Genomic DNA, 12648 nt, shown 5'->3' with positions numbered 1-12648 from the left:
AAATGGTCTCGTAACCCCATCCAATACAAACACAATGCAAACGTATGGAAAAGGATTCATGATACACACCTTGCTTTGCTTTCTCATTGTAAATACACAGAACCGATTGCACTGGGGGTATCATGTCCCGTACCCCCAGGATCAAGATTTCGTAACCCTTGGGGGGTACAGTTACCCCCGGGTTAAGTACCACCGGTGTAAACCAAGCTGCCAATGAAGTCTTGTTTCTGGTTAGCGAAAGGTGATTTTTTTCAAATTCAGCTGTCACTTGTTTTACTCTGGTAGCACGGAAAGTAAAATAAAAAAGGAGATAAAAAAGAATACAATAAGATAAAAAAAAATCGTTTTTAGGGGAGAGGAAAGATAAATTGGGACGTAAATGGGGAAGGGGGGGATTTAGTGTGGGAAAGAGAAGAACGAGACGAAGTGGTCCGTTTTGACTCGTACGTGAAATATTACATTTTTTCGAACATTATTCTCAGGTGCATGTGGCCTTCCGTACCAAATATGATAAAGACCAACGATGCGGTTTCAAAACTGCTCATCATATATTTTCATAAACAAATGGTCGCGTTGTCGCGTTTATAACAAACTTCTTTGCCCACCTATCATGGTTCCCTATCTTTCTCCTTCTTTTCTAATCTAACATTTCTTCGCCTGTTACATAACAATGACAATATTCATGCTAAACGAGGTCTAATTAATTGCAACGATTTGTTTAATCAATGTAAGTTGATCTCATCCTCGAACGGGTTCCCAAACCAAATTAATGAATTATATGAAACAAACAATGATGATAAATGGCGCATCCCGGGTATCCGAGATTAGTAGGTCAAGTTACGTTGGTAGGCCTGCGATAAATTGAATTTACTAATAAACAAAATAAACAAATAAAAAGTATATATAGATATATATATATATATATATATATATATATATATATATATAATGTAAATTGATAACGATTACGACTGACAAAAAGCTATATGCATATGCCGGTTTTCTTTTCTTTTCTTTTTTAACTATTCTCTTGTCTTTCACTTCTATGGGTGGAGAGGCCTATTGGTGTATGGACGGTATATATATGTATATGCATGTACACACACACATATATATATATATATATATATATATATATATATATATATATATATATATAAGGAAATATATTAATCACGTGATTTAATTTATTTCCTTTGCATGCAAGTGTGTAGTGCACATTTTTCAATTGCTGCACAAGTGGCATTTTATTTATTTTATTTTATTGTATTTATTCTTTGTAAATTAAATGTATATGAGATCCTTTATGTACAATTGGGTATGTAAGGTGGTCCAGTCGTCCGGTACTCGTAGCGACTGGAAGAGGAGGGGGACCCGGACAGCTTCGGCATGTTGAATACCTCTCCCAATCCCAACCACGGACAGAACATCAAGTTATTTTACCACTGTATATCTTCACACCCCTGAAGACGGTCCTAGGACTAAGACCGAAACGTCGGGCATTAAACCTCCCACTTTGAGTGGTGTTTACGTTTCTCCCCTTCAACATGGATACCAGACTCCAGATCTTCGCATACACGCACACACACATATATATACATGTATATTTTTTGAATGATGGTGGAGAAAGAAATGAGAAAATAGTAGGAAAATTTAACGCTGACGTTTCAACCTCACAGTGTCTTTATCAAAGACACTGTGAGGTCGAAACGTCAGCGTTAAATTCTCCTACTATTTCCTCTTTTTTCTCCACCATCATTCGAAATCTGTCAATATTTTATTTAATATATATATATATATATAAACAGCAACACCGGTCTAAACTGTGTCTTCGTCGTATACAATCTTCAGCCGATAGCGTTGAGACTCGAACTCACCACGTGTGTGTGTGTGTGTGTGTGTGTGTGCGTGAGAGAGAGAGAGAGAGAGAAAGAAAGAGAGAGGGGGAGGGGTCCGCGTATGATCCTCAACGGCTATCGGTGACTTGTTTGTTTTTTGGCAACCCGCTGTCCGAACTCCTTAGAAGCTAGGCGACTCCTGGGGTAAATTCCATTACTTTTATTTTTTCTTTATTCATCTATTAATTTATTTATTCAATTATTTTATTCGTTTAATTGTTCATCTATTTATCTATATTTCTATTTATCTATTCATTTATTAATTTATCTATTCATCAATTTTATTTATCTAATTTAAATTCCCGAGTAAATATATATATTTTGCTACACTATAAAGATTCTTAACCTTGGGAGGGGTGGGAGGCATATTAGAACCACAATTTTTTAGACCAAAACTGTCAGAATATCATAATTCTATAGATTTCACAACCTACATCATCTACAGGACACTTCGCAGACTGAATACAGAATAAAAATTAACATGAAATTTTAGGCAAACTTGCAAATTGGGAGGGGAGAGGGTTGATATACTCATATGTTGAGAGAGATAGGGAGCGAGAGAGAGAGAGAGAGTGGGGGTAGAGAGTGAGGTAGAAAGGGGGAGAGAGAGAGGAGGCGCGAAACGGCCCACCAGACCCACGCTGATCACTTGCTCCCCCTTCTTGCCCCGCTGCCTATTCTGACTTGCCCCTTCCTCCTCCTCCACCTCTTCCCCCTCCTCCTCCGTCCCAGGTGACCGTACCGCAATCAAGAGAACACACAGACGACGCCATCTGCATTTCAAAAGTACGCCATCTGCCTTTCACACTCTGGCGCGAGCGTGACTCTGAAAGGGACACTCGTGGCGAAATGGCTGGCACCCATGGATTTTTTTTTTTTTTTTTTCACTACTTGATTGGGCATATGCATGGTCATCCGTAGCTCTACAATGGCTAACCATGTGTGTGCGCGTATTGTATGGACGTATGTATATATGTATGTATATGTATGTATGCATGGATATATGTATGTATAGACAGTATGTATGTATATATGTATGTATGCAATATGTATGTCTGTACATATGTATGTATGGAATATGTATGTCTATATATGTACGTATATACAGTATATATGCAATATGTATGTATGTATATATGCAATATGTATGTATATATGTATGCAATATGTACGTCTGTATATATGTATGTATGCAATATGTATGTCTGTATATACTGTATGTATATATGTATGCATATACGCAACCAGCGTACCATTAAACCTGTAACATAATATACATTTGCATTTCGCTGCCTCGCAACAGATGATTTTATTCACATGTGAGTTGGTCACCACAGCCCTCTCCTTTCTGTGAGTTTCGACCTCAAACCAAAGGTGGAAACCGCCCTAAAACTTAAAAAAAAAAAAAAAAAAAAAAAAAAAATCAGAAAAAAATGGACGGCTACACAGACACTCCCCATTCGACTTCAAACCAAAGGTCGAAGCTGCCCCCTAAAACTTAAAAAGAAAAAAAAAAAAAAAAGGATGGCTACACAGACACTCCCAGTTAACCTCCTGCCTCTGGGTTCTTCCTTCGCCTCAATAGAATTATCAGATATCAAGTAGAACAAAACCTTCCCAAGGTGAGCTACCGGATCTTGAAGAAATGCTAAGAACAAGACTTAGAGGACTTAACCCCTTCCGTACCTGGTGGAACTTTTCCTGTCTACCGCCTGGCGATTCTATTCACCTCCGTCGGACCCCCAAGGACCGAGCAGTCTAGGGTGACTTGTGGTTCGCATCCCGCTAGAATCAGCGCGTGACTGCCTTAAATCCCAAACTCTAACAAAAGCTACCACGCCAAGCCATCCCTCACAAAGCAAATAACAGTTGAAATGTTGAATATTCTTTCTTTCTTTTTCTCTCTTTTTCTTAAAAAGCTGATAGGAGACAGCTCCCGTGATGCCTACCCCCGTGTTTGGAGCGCGTCTGAATGAATTGCTTCACCACTGCCTACATGATATATAATGTAATATTAGAAGGCTGCAAGGCGGAGGGGGAAGGAGATTTCCACACATGATGGAATGGACAAGTGAGGAACAGGAGGAAAGGAATGGAGGAAGAGGGAGAGGGATGAGAAAGGAGAGAGGTAGGAGAAGGGAGGGAGAGGAATGTAGAAGGTGAGAGGGATGGGGAGGGAGAGGTGAGGAAGAGAGGAGAAGGGGAAGGGATGGAGAGGGTGAGAGGGATGGGAAGGGGGAGAATTAGAGAGGGAGGTAGAGGAGGAGGGAGAAAGGAAGAAGAGAGGAAGGGGAAGGTAAGGAGGATGGGAGGGGGGATTACTGACACCTTCCGTACCAAGATGGAAATCCTCAACCCCACAAAAGCCGGCAACGATCCTCAGCGCCTCCTCGGGACAGATGTCTGTTGTGTTAGTGTGGTGCTGTTTCTGTGTTACCGGCTCAAAGTATGCGAGAGCAGTCGCCGGTTGTCAGTTCTCCATACGTAAAAATGATGAAAGAAACGCAGTTAAAATTGACACAATGAGTTTGAGCCCGGCGTAGAGATCGAGTACCAGCCTCCCAGGGTTGCACCTCAGGGTGTTTACGGTTTTTGAAAATGGAAAGAAGTATGATGATCTATGCCGTCCATCTTGCAGAACCGCTAACTGTCATTGGCCGTGTGAAGGGCTAAATAGTAAAACGAAAGAGGAGTATCAAGGAAACATAAAGAAGAGATCAATGACAAAGAGGAAAACACACGACAAAGTGGAGAAAACGGAAGACAAAGCTTAACATTGAGGAAGACAAAGTAGGCCACGGAAATAAAATTAAATAAAAAAAAATCCAGGAATTGAAAAACAAAAATCCAAGCGAGCGTGGTGGGAGGGGGGGGAGGAAGAAGAAGAAAAGGGGGAAGAAGAGAGAAAGGACAATACGGAAGAACAATGAAAGAGAACAAGGACAGGAAGGTTAAAGGAGATGGGGAGAGGGAAGAAGAGCGTGCAAAGAACCTGAGGGACAAAACTGGGGGAGGGGGAGGGGGGCGAGACCTCATCCAAGTTCATTAATAGGGACATAAAAAGGGGGGAGAGGTGGGGGGGTAAAAATACGAGAAAGAGAATGGTGGTGATGGTGATAGCGGTGGTGGTGGAAATGGTGTTGACAATGATGATGGTGGTGGTGCCGGTGGAGGTAGTCGTATTGGTAGAGGTGGTGATGGTGGTAGTGATGATGATGATGATGATGATGATGGTGGTGTTGGTAAGGACAAAAACGAAGAACAACCTGAAGAATAAACGAGGCTAAAATGATGATTATTATGGTGATACAGATGATGAGGACAATGACATTTAATATCAGAGGGCAAATATATGAATAATAGGAGAGGAAAAAGTACTAGATGAAAATAAAATTATATGAAGACAAAGTAAAGTTTAAAGAGAAAGCAGACTACAGGAAACCGAAGGAAAAAAAATCGGAAAGATGGGAATAAGACAGGAGCACGAAAAGTAAATGTGCAGAAAATAAGAAGAGCAGAAATGGCAGAAAAAGAGAAGGAAAAGGATGAGATTTGTAAAACTTAAATAAATAAGGCGGGAGAAAATGAAGACGAAAGAGGCTCACAAAGATTTTTCACTTTATTGTCCATGTTTTCTTTTTATTTTTTCAGTGAAGACGACAAATGTATTTGATAACGGAACACTTTCCCTCTCCACCGCGGCTGATTGTCCTTCGGCCATTCTCAAAAAGTATCGTCGCATATTCTGGTTTAAACATAATTCAACCTGAGCCGATGAGCATTGGGAAGTGCGAGTAAGTGAACGAGCCGTTTCGGAAAACGTCGACCAGCCAGAAACGACGCCGACGACACAACGTCAATCAGTGTAAACTCCACCAGAAACGATTTTATTCGGTTTAAACGGGACCTCGACCGACGAAAACCACATTCAGCTTTTACTCATCCATCGAACAAAATCGCTTGCCTTAGCCAAATTATTGTAAATTAATTGCGATTAATTACGCTCATTGTCCAATTTCATATGTTTTGTCTCAATCCCCTTCAATCCATCCGTTGCCGAGTTCACTCATAAATGATAAATCTGTGAGGAGACGCGTTGTAGACCGAATTCGTCACTGCTGCCTTATGTGCGTTAACTGTTAAGGCTAGCAACAGTCACTGCACGGAACCTATTACCAGGCCGATGGCGTATGGGCAACATCTTTGAGGTGGCACCCCATAATGGCTGAATAAAATCGTCAGAAACAAAACATCTTACGACTCGCATTAGTTTTGGTTGTCGTCTACGAAACTACTACACCTCTCCCCCAAAATGCAATCGAAAATGGCGTGCAGGTTACAAGATATGTTTTTCATGTAAAAACAACCCGTCCAACCATTTCACGAAGCTTACCAATTATATATTCACTCTAGCTGCTGTCAGGTAATCTTATTAATTTCGAAATCATGTGAACAGAAATTCAATCCAGGAGGGAGCAATTCTCAGCTTGATGAAACCATCTAATATCAACATAAAAATACATTAAAATATCATGTCTACTATTTGTACAACTAAAAGTTGTTGCCGTTAACCAAAAAGAAATATGTACTGGTACCTTTGTGACGTTGTTGCACTGTGGGAAGCCTTTGTAGATTTTCTTCTCGATACCTCTAAGAGATCTTATTCATATCACCCACACACTTTTCGAGATTTTCCACAGGACAGTGAGCCGTCCTACGAACTTTAATTAAGGTGTTTCCCGGGTTTGGCCTTGGGTGGAAAATTCAAAGTGTTCCCATCCCATTCAAAATAACGACGGTTATAGTTAAATCATTACTGAACACTATCATAGCAAAGGAATGTCACTTGCACGTTGGAGGTACCGACCATTTCGCTTCCCACGTCCCCAAGGTCCAAAATCGTCACAGGTTCCTGTGGAAAACCTCTGAAATTCATATCTCATCCAAACTGACTACGGTGACAGTGAACCCAAGGTTGCATTGCGAACACTATAGTTCAAATTTGCACCATAAATGTCACCTCTCACTCGATACATAACTACACCGTGCACTATACTTTTTCGTCACCACTAAAAAACCACGTCCTTTCATCTAAAAAATATACGATAAACGGCTGTCGTTTTCCAAAACCTTTCGTTTCACTATTTTATGAAACACAAAGCACTATCTCTTCTATCTTTGGCAATTTTCACTTACTATTAAGTCTTGCTCACTTGTCACTGTGAATTTATTTCTTGTCTCACTCTAAACAAGTGGTAGAGAACGACATTTCACACGACACAGCCACTACTACATCTTATATTTTGGTAGTTGTCATCCAACAGCGCCTACAACCTATGCTCGAACGCCAGTAGCTTAGCTCTGACTTGGACAAAGAAATTAAATTATAAATAAATGAATGAATGAATAATTGGCCACATAAATCAATCTATAAAAAGATATATTTACATATATATATTTCTTTACAACCACGCATACTGGGAATTTTGAAATGGAACTTACTATAACTATGTCCGATAGCTTTCGATGTGATTCTAATGATTCTGGTGCACGTTTCCATCACAAACCAATGATCCCACCTCTCCCTCAGACTCTCCACCACAAACGAGCAAAGGCAGAAGGGAATGTGGAGCCCTTTGAATAACATAAAGTAGCCGGATTCATTTCAGCTATAAGTGGGGCACTGCAATATATACAGTGAATAGATTTATTTTAACTAATATCAAGACGATGTCATATACAGTATATATATATATATATATATATATATATATATATATATGTATATACATATATATGTATATATATGTATATGTATATATATATATACATATATGTGTGTGTGTGTGTGTGTGTATTCACCTCGGATCTGCTGCAGTCTTTGTCGAGACAGCCAGACACCACCCTACGGCAGTGAGCTCAGAGCTCATTATTTGCCGATCTCTGGGTAGGTCTGAGACCACTCACACACCACACACCGGGACAGCAAGGTCACAACTCCTTGACTAACGTCCCGTACCTACTCACTGCTAGGTGAACAGGGGTTACACGTGAAAGGAGACAAACCCAACTTATCTCCACCCGGCCGGGGAATCGAACCCCGGTTCTCTGCCTTGTGGTGTGTGTGTGTGTGTGTGTGTGTGTGTGTGTGTGTGTGTGTGTGTGTGTGTGTGTGTGTGTGTGTGTGTGTGTGTGTGTGTGTGTGTGTGTGTGTGTGTGTGTACGTACGTAGTTGTATTTTACGGGAAGGGGAGCTATGCTCGTGCTGTCCCGTCTTCATATATAATTTTATGTAAACTATTTTTAAATTCATGTATTGTTTTTGCACACACCACTTTCTCGTCTAACTTGTTCCAAATGTCTATTACTCTGTGAGGAAAGCTGTTCTTTTTCATATCTCTTCTATAGCTGTCTTTCTTGATTTTCTTTCCGTGTCCTCTTGTATTTCTACCATTCCATTTTATTAGATCCTCTCTATCAATAATTTCTCTGCCTTTCATGATTCTGTAAATAGTTATCAAATCTCCTCTATCTCTTCTTTGCTCTAGTGTCTGTAGCTCAAGTTTTGCTAGTCTCTCTTCATATGATAGTTTTGAGAGTGTTGGTGCTAATTTTGTAATTGCTCTTTGTATTCTTTCAAGTTTTGTTATACATTTTTTGTACTTGGTGACCACATCGTTGCTGCATATTCCAATCTTGGTCTTATCAAAATGATTAGTATTTTCTTCACCATTTCTTCATCCAGGTATGTAAATGCCACTTTGATTGTTCTTATTAGATTATAAGTTTCTCCAAAAAATTTATTTATATGTTTTTCAGGTGACATATTATTCATAATAATGACTTCCAGGTCCTTCTCATTTTCAACTTTTTTATTCCTTCTTCTCCCAATTTATATGATCTTATTATTCTTTTTTTGCTTTTTCCAAATTCCATTATACAGTACTACACTTTTTAGTATTGAACTCCATCTCCCACTTCCTACTCCATTCCCATACTTTATTGAGATCACTCTGTAGTGACTCACAATCTTCTTCTGTGTTTACTTTTTTAATAGTTTTGCATCATCTGCAAAGAAGCTCATATAACTTTCAATTTCTTCATCCATATCATTATTGGGGCCAGAACTGTTCCTTGTGGAACACCACTTATTACTTCATCCCAATTTGAGTGTTTGTCTCTTATCACTACTCTCATTTTTCTTTCTTGCAAAAAGTCTTCCATCCAATTAAGCAGTTTGCCCTGTATTCCTCCTTCAGTTTCTAATTTCTTAAGCAACTTCTTATGTGGTACTTTGTCAAAAGCTTTTTTTAGGTCTAGAAATGCACAATCAGCCCATCCATCTCTTTCTTGTATTATATATATTAGCCTTGAATAGAAACATATTAAATTGGTGACGCATGATCGTCCTTGTCTGAATCCAAATTGCCTTGGATTTAGCACGTTGTTTTTTTTTTCCAAATACTTTACCCATCTACTTTTCACAAATTTTTGCTATTGTACTTGTTAGAGAGACTGGTCTATAGTTGGTAGGGTCTTCTTTATTTCCCCCTTTATATATAGGTACTATATTTGCTTTTTTGCAATCTTCTGGAACTTTTCCTTCTTTCAAGGAACTATTTATTATGCTATGTATTTTGTCTGCCAGTTCATTCCTGCATTCTTTCAAAATCCAGTTTGCTATTTCATCTGGTCCATGCGATTTTCTGACATCAAGATTACTCAAGTGTTTCATTATTTCATTCTTTGTTACTTCTATTTCTTTCATAGGGGGGACTTTCTCTTCCCATTCAATCTCTCCAGGTTGTATGTTCTCCCTTGTAAATACTGATATAAAATGCTTGTTCATAATTTCTGCCATTTCTATTTCCTCTGTGTATTCAACTCCTTGTCTTAATTTCTCTAAATCTTGTTTGTTTTTCAGTTTGTTGTTTACAAATCTGTAAAATAGTTTTGGTTGATCTTTACATTTTTCAATGACATCTTTTTCATATTTTCTCTTTTTCTCTCTGCACACTTGTACATATTCATTTCTATAACAAGTATATATTTTCCATTTTTCAGGTCTTTTGTCTTTCTTTTATTTGGTCCAGGCTTTATCTCTTTTGTCTTTTAACTCCCTACAACTTTTGTTGTACCAGCACTTTACATATTCTTTTTCTTGTTTTTGTCTTGGGAGATACTTTTCCACTCCTTTTTTATAAATTTTTGTCAAAATATTCCATTTCTCTTCCACTGTTGTTTCTTCTTTGTATATTCTTTCCCAGTTTTCTTTTTGAAAGAATTCTCTTATTTTATCCATTTTTTTAATTTCATACATCATTCTTCCTTTTCTATATTATTCATTTATTTTCATGTATTTTTCCTCGTTTAGTTCCATTTCAATCAATATGTGGTCACTTTTACTTATTGGTGTTTTATATTCAATCTTGTCCACTATTTTAGGTTCAGATGTGATTATTAGGTCTAGTCTTGATGGTTCTTCTTCATTTCTATACCTAGTGTTCTCTTGTATCCATTGTGTCATTGTATGGTCAATAATCATCTCGAGTAGAACATTTCCCCATGAGTCGTCTCCACCCTTTACTGTCATCTCTTCCCAGCAGACTTCTTTGCAATTAAAGTCGCCCATCATAACTATTCTTCCTCCATCTTCCATCATCTTATTTAATGTTATCCTTGTGTCTTCTAACATACTTTTATGTTCACTCTCTTCTCACGAGGCTATTTTTGGAGGCACATAATTAATTTATCACAAATTTTCTGCTCTTCTTATCTCTGTCTTCCACTTCGATCATAATCATCTCTAATGTATTCTTTCCATATGTGACACTCCTCACGTTTATATCTTTCTTAGTCAGGAACATAACTCCACCCCCTTGTTTTGTCTCTCTGTTTCTAACCCAATAAATATATGCATCATGTCCTACACTGTTGGGTGGTAGTGGACCTTTCAATTTTGTCTCCACAATTCCCATTATGTCTGGCTCTTTTTCTTTTAGGTAATCATTCAGTTCGTTCAAGCCTGTTATTAAGCCATCTATGTTTGTGTAAAACATTTTCAATTTTCTGCTACTTCCATCGCGTTTTCTGTTTCCCTTCCGTTTTTCTCTTGTATGGCCCATTTCCTCACTTTAATATTCACTACTCTCCAATAGAATTTCTCTTTTTCTGTCTCTGTTCTTTTCTCGTTTTTTTCCTTAGCTTCTTGTCTTTTTGTTTTCTCATCCTCTCTTTCCTCTTTATTCATTTATCTTTTTATCCATATCTGTTTAAATTGTTCACTGCTTGCTATTTTCCCTGTTTTTGCTAAGATATTCTCTGCTGTTGTTTGTGACCTGAATTTGATCTTAATTGGTCTGGTCTTATCTGTATTGTATTTCCCTAGTCTATATATTTCTTCTATTTCTTTCCCTGTTTCTGTTCCATCTTCTTGAACTACTTCCAACATCTTATTTACTTTCTCCTTCTCCTCTTTTATTCTTGTAGTCCAATTTGTATTATACTTCTCTTCCATCCCTAATATAATTATACATTTATTTTTGTCCTCTAAATCTGTCACTATATTCTCTTCCTCCCTCATCACTTTAATAATTGTGTCTTTAGTTTGATCTTTCAACTGTTGTGCCACTATATCCTTAAATACAATTTTTTTTATTCTCTTGGACTTTTTTCCAACCCTGTACTTCTTTTGCTATGGACTCTTTATTGTTCCTCTTTAATTCTTCATTCCCACCTTTTACTTCTTTTAGCTGTCTTTTTAATTCTTCTATTTCTTTAGTTAGGGTTTAGTTCTCCTTCTTTAACTCTTCCGATTTATCAACTGTCTACGCTATCCGTGTAAGTTGACCGAACCTACTCTCCCAATGTTCGGTCATTTTCTCTAGTTTTTCTTCTAGACTTACTAATTGGAGGAGGTTAGCATCCCCCCCCCTCATTAAAGCCATGGAAATTATTATTTTCACTTTCCATTGTGTTGTTTTTATCTATATTTCTAACCTTAATGTTTTTACTGATATTTTCGATTTCCTCTGTGTCGTCAGCAGACCTCTTGTTTATATTTTTCTGCTGTCAGGGGGAGCCCGTTAGTCTCCCTCCTCATTCCCTTCCATTTCCCTCCCCTTCTCCCCTTTCATCACCTTTCTACTACACCACGAGTTTTCCCCTTCCCTACTAATACAAAAAAGTACTCCCTCGTAGTTGAAATCCACGGAAATTGCGTTTTTTCGGAGTTCCAATCTTCGCCGTCAATCCGACGATTGTGTGTGTAGAGTATTGCAACATATGCAGTGACTATATTTATTTGAACTAATATCAAGACGTCATATATGTACACACACACACACGTGTGTATATATATATATATATATATATATATATATATATCGGGAGCTTTTCCCCCCTTATAAGGGAGGTAGCCAAGTCAGAGGGACATACCTATTCCCACCCATTTCACTCCCACCACTCCCATCTCAGCTCTCATGGATGATGGGTCATCCCTGCATTTGCCAACTACCCTGGGTCAAATCCAGTGCAGCAAGACACAGTATATCCATAGCAAGGCAATTTCACTTAATTGGCAATCACCCCTCTCTGTCCTCTCATATTGAAAAAGAGAAGACAGGGAGAAATCCCTTCAGGCTGCATCAAAATATCATTCACACATAAGCATCCCCCATCCCTCCCTTCCTTGCATAACAGTATCATCCATACACATTCTCCACTCATCCCTATCTCCTGCCCTCTCTGT

This window comes from Oratosquilla oratoria, chromosome 43, assembly GCF_046742065.1.
Source record: "Oratosquilla oratoria isolate Oo_2021 chromosome 43, ASM4674206v1, whole genome shotgun sequence".
NCBI lineage: Eukaryota > Metazoa > Arthropoda > Malacostraca > Stomatopoda > Squillidae > Oratosquilla > Oratosquilla oratoria.
This window is presented reverse-complemented; position numbering follows the sequence as displayed.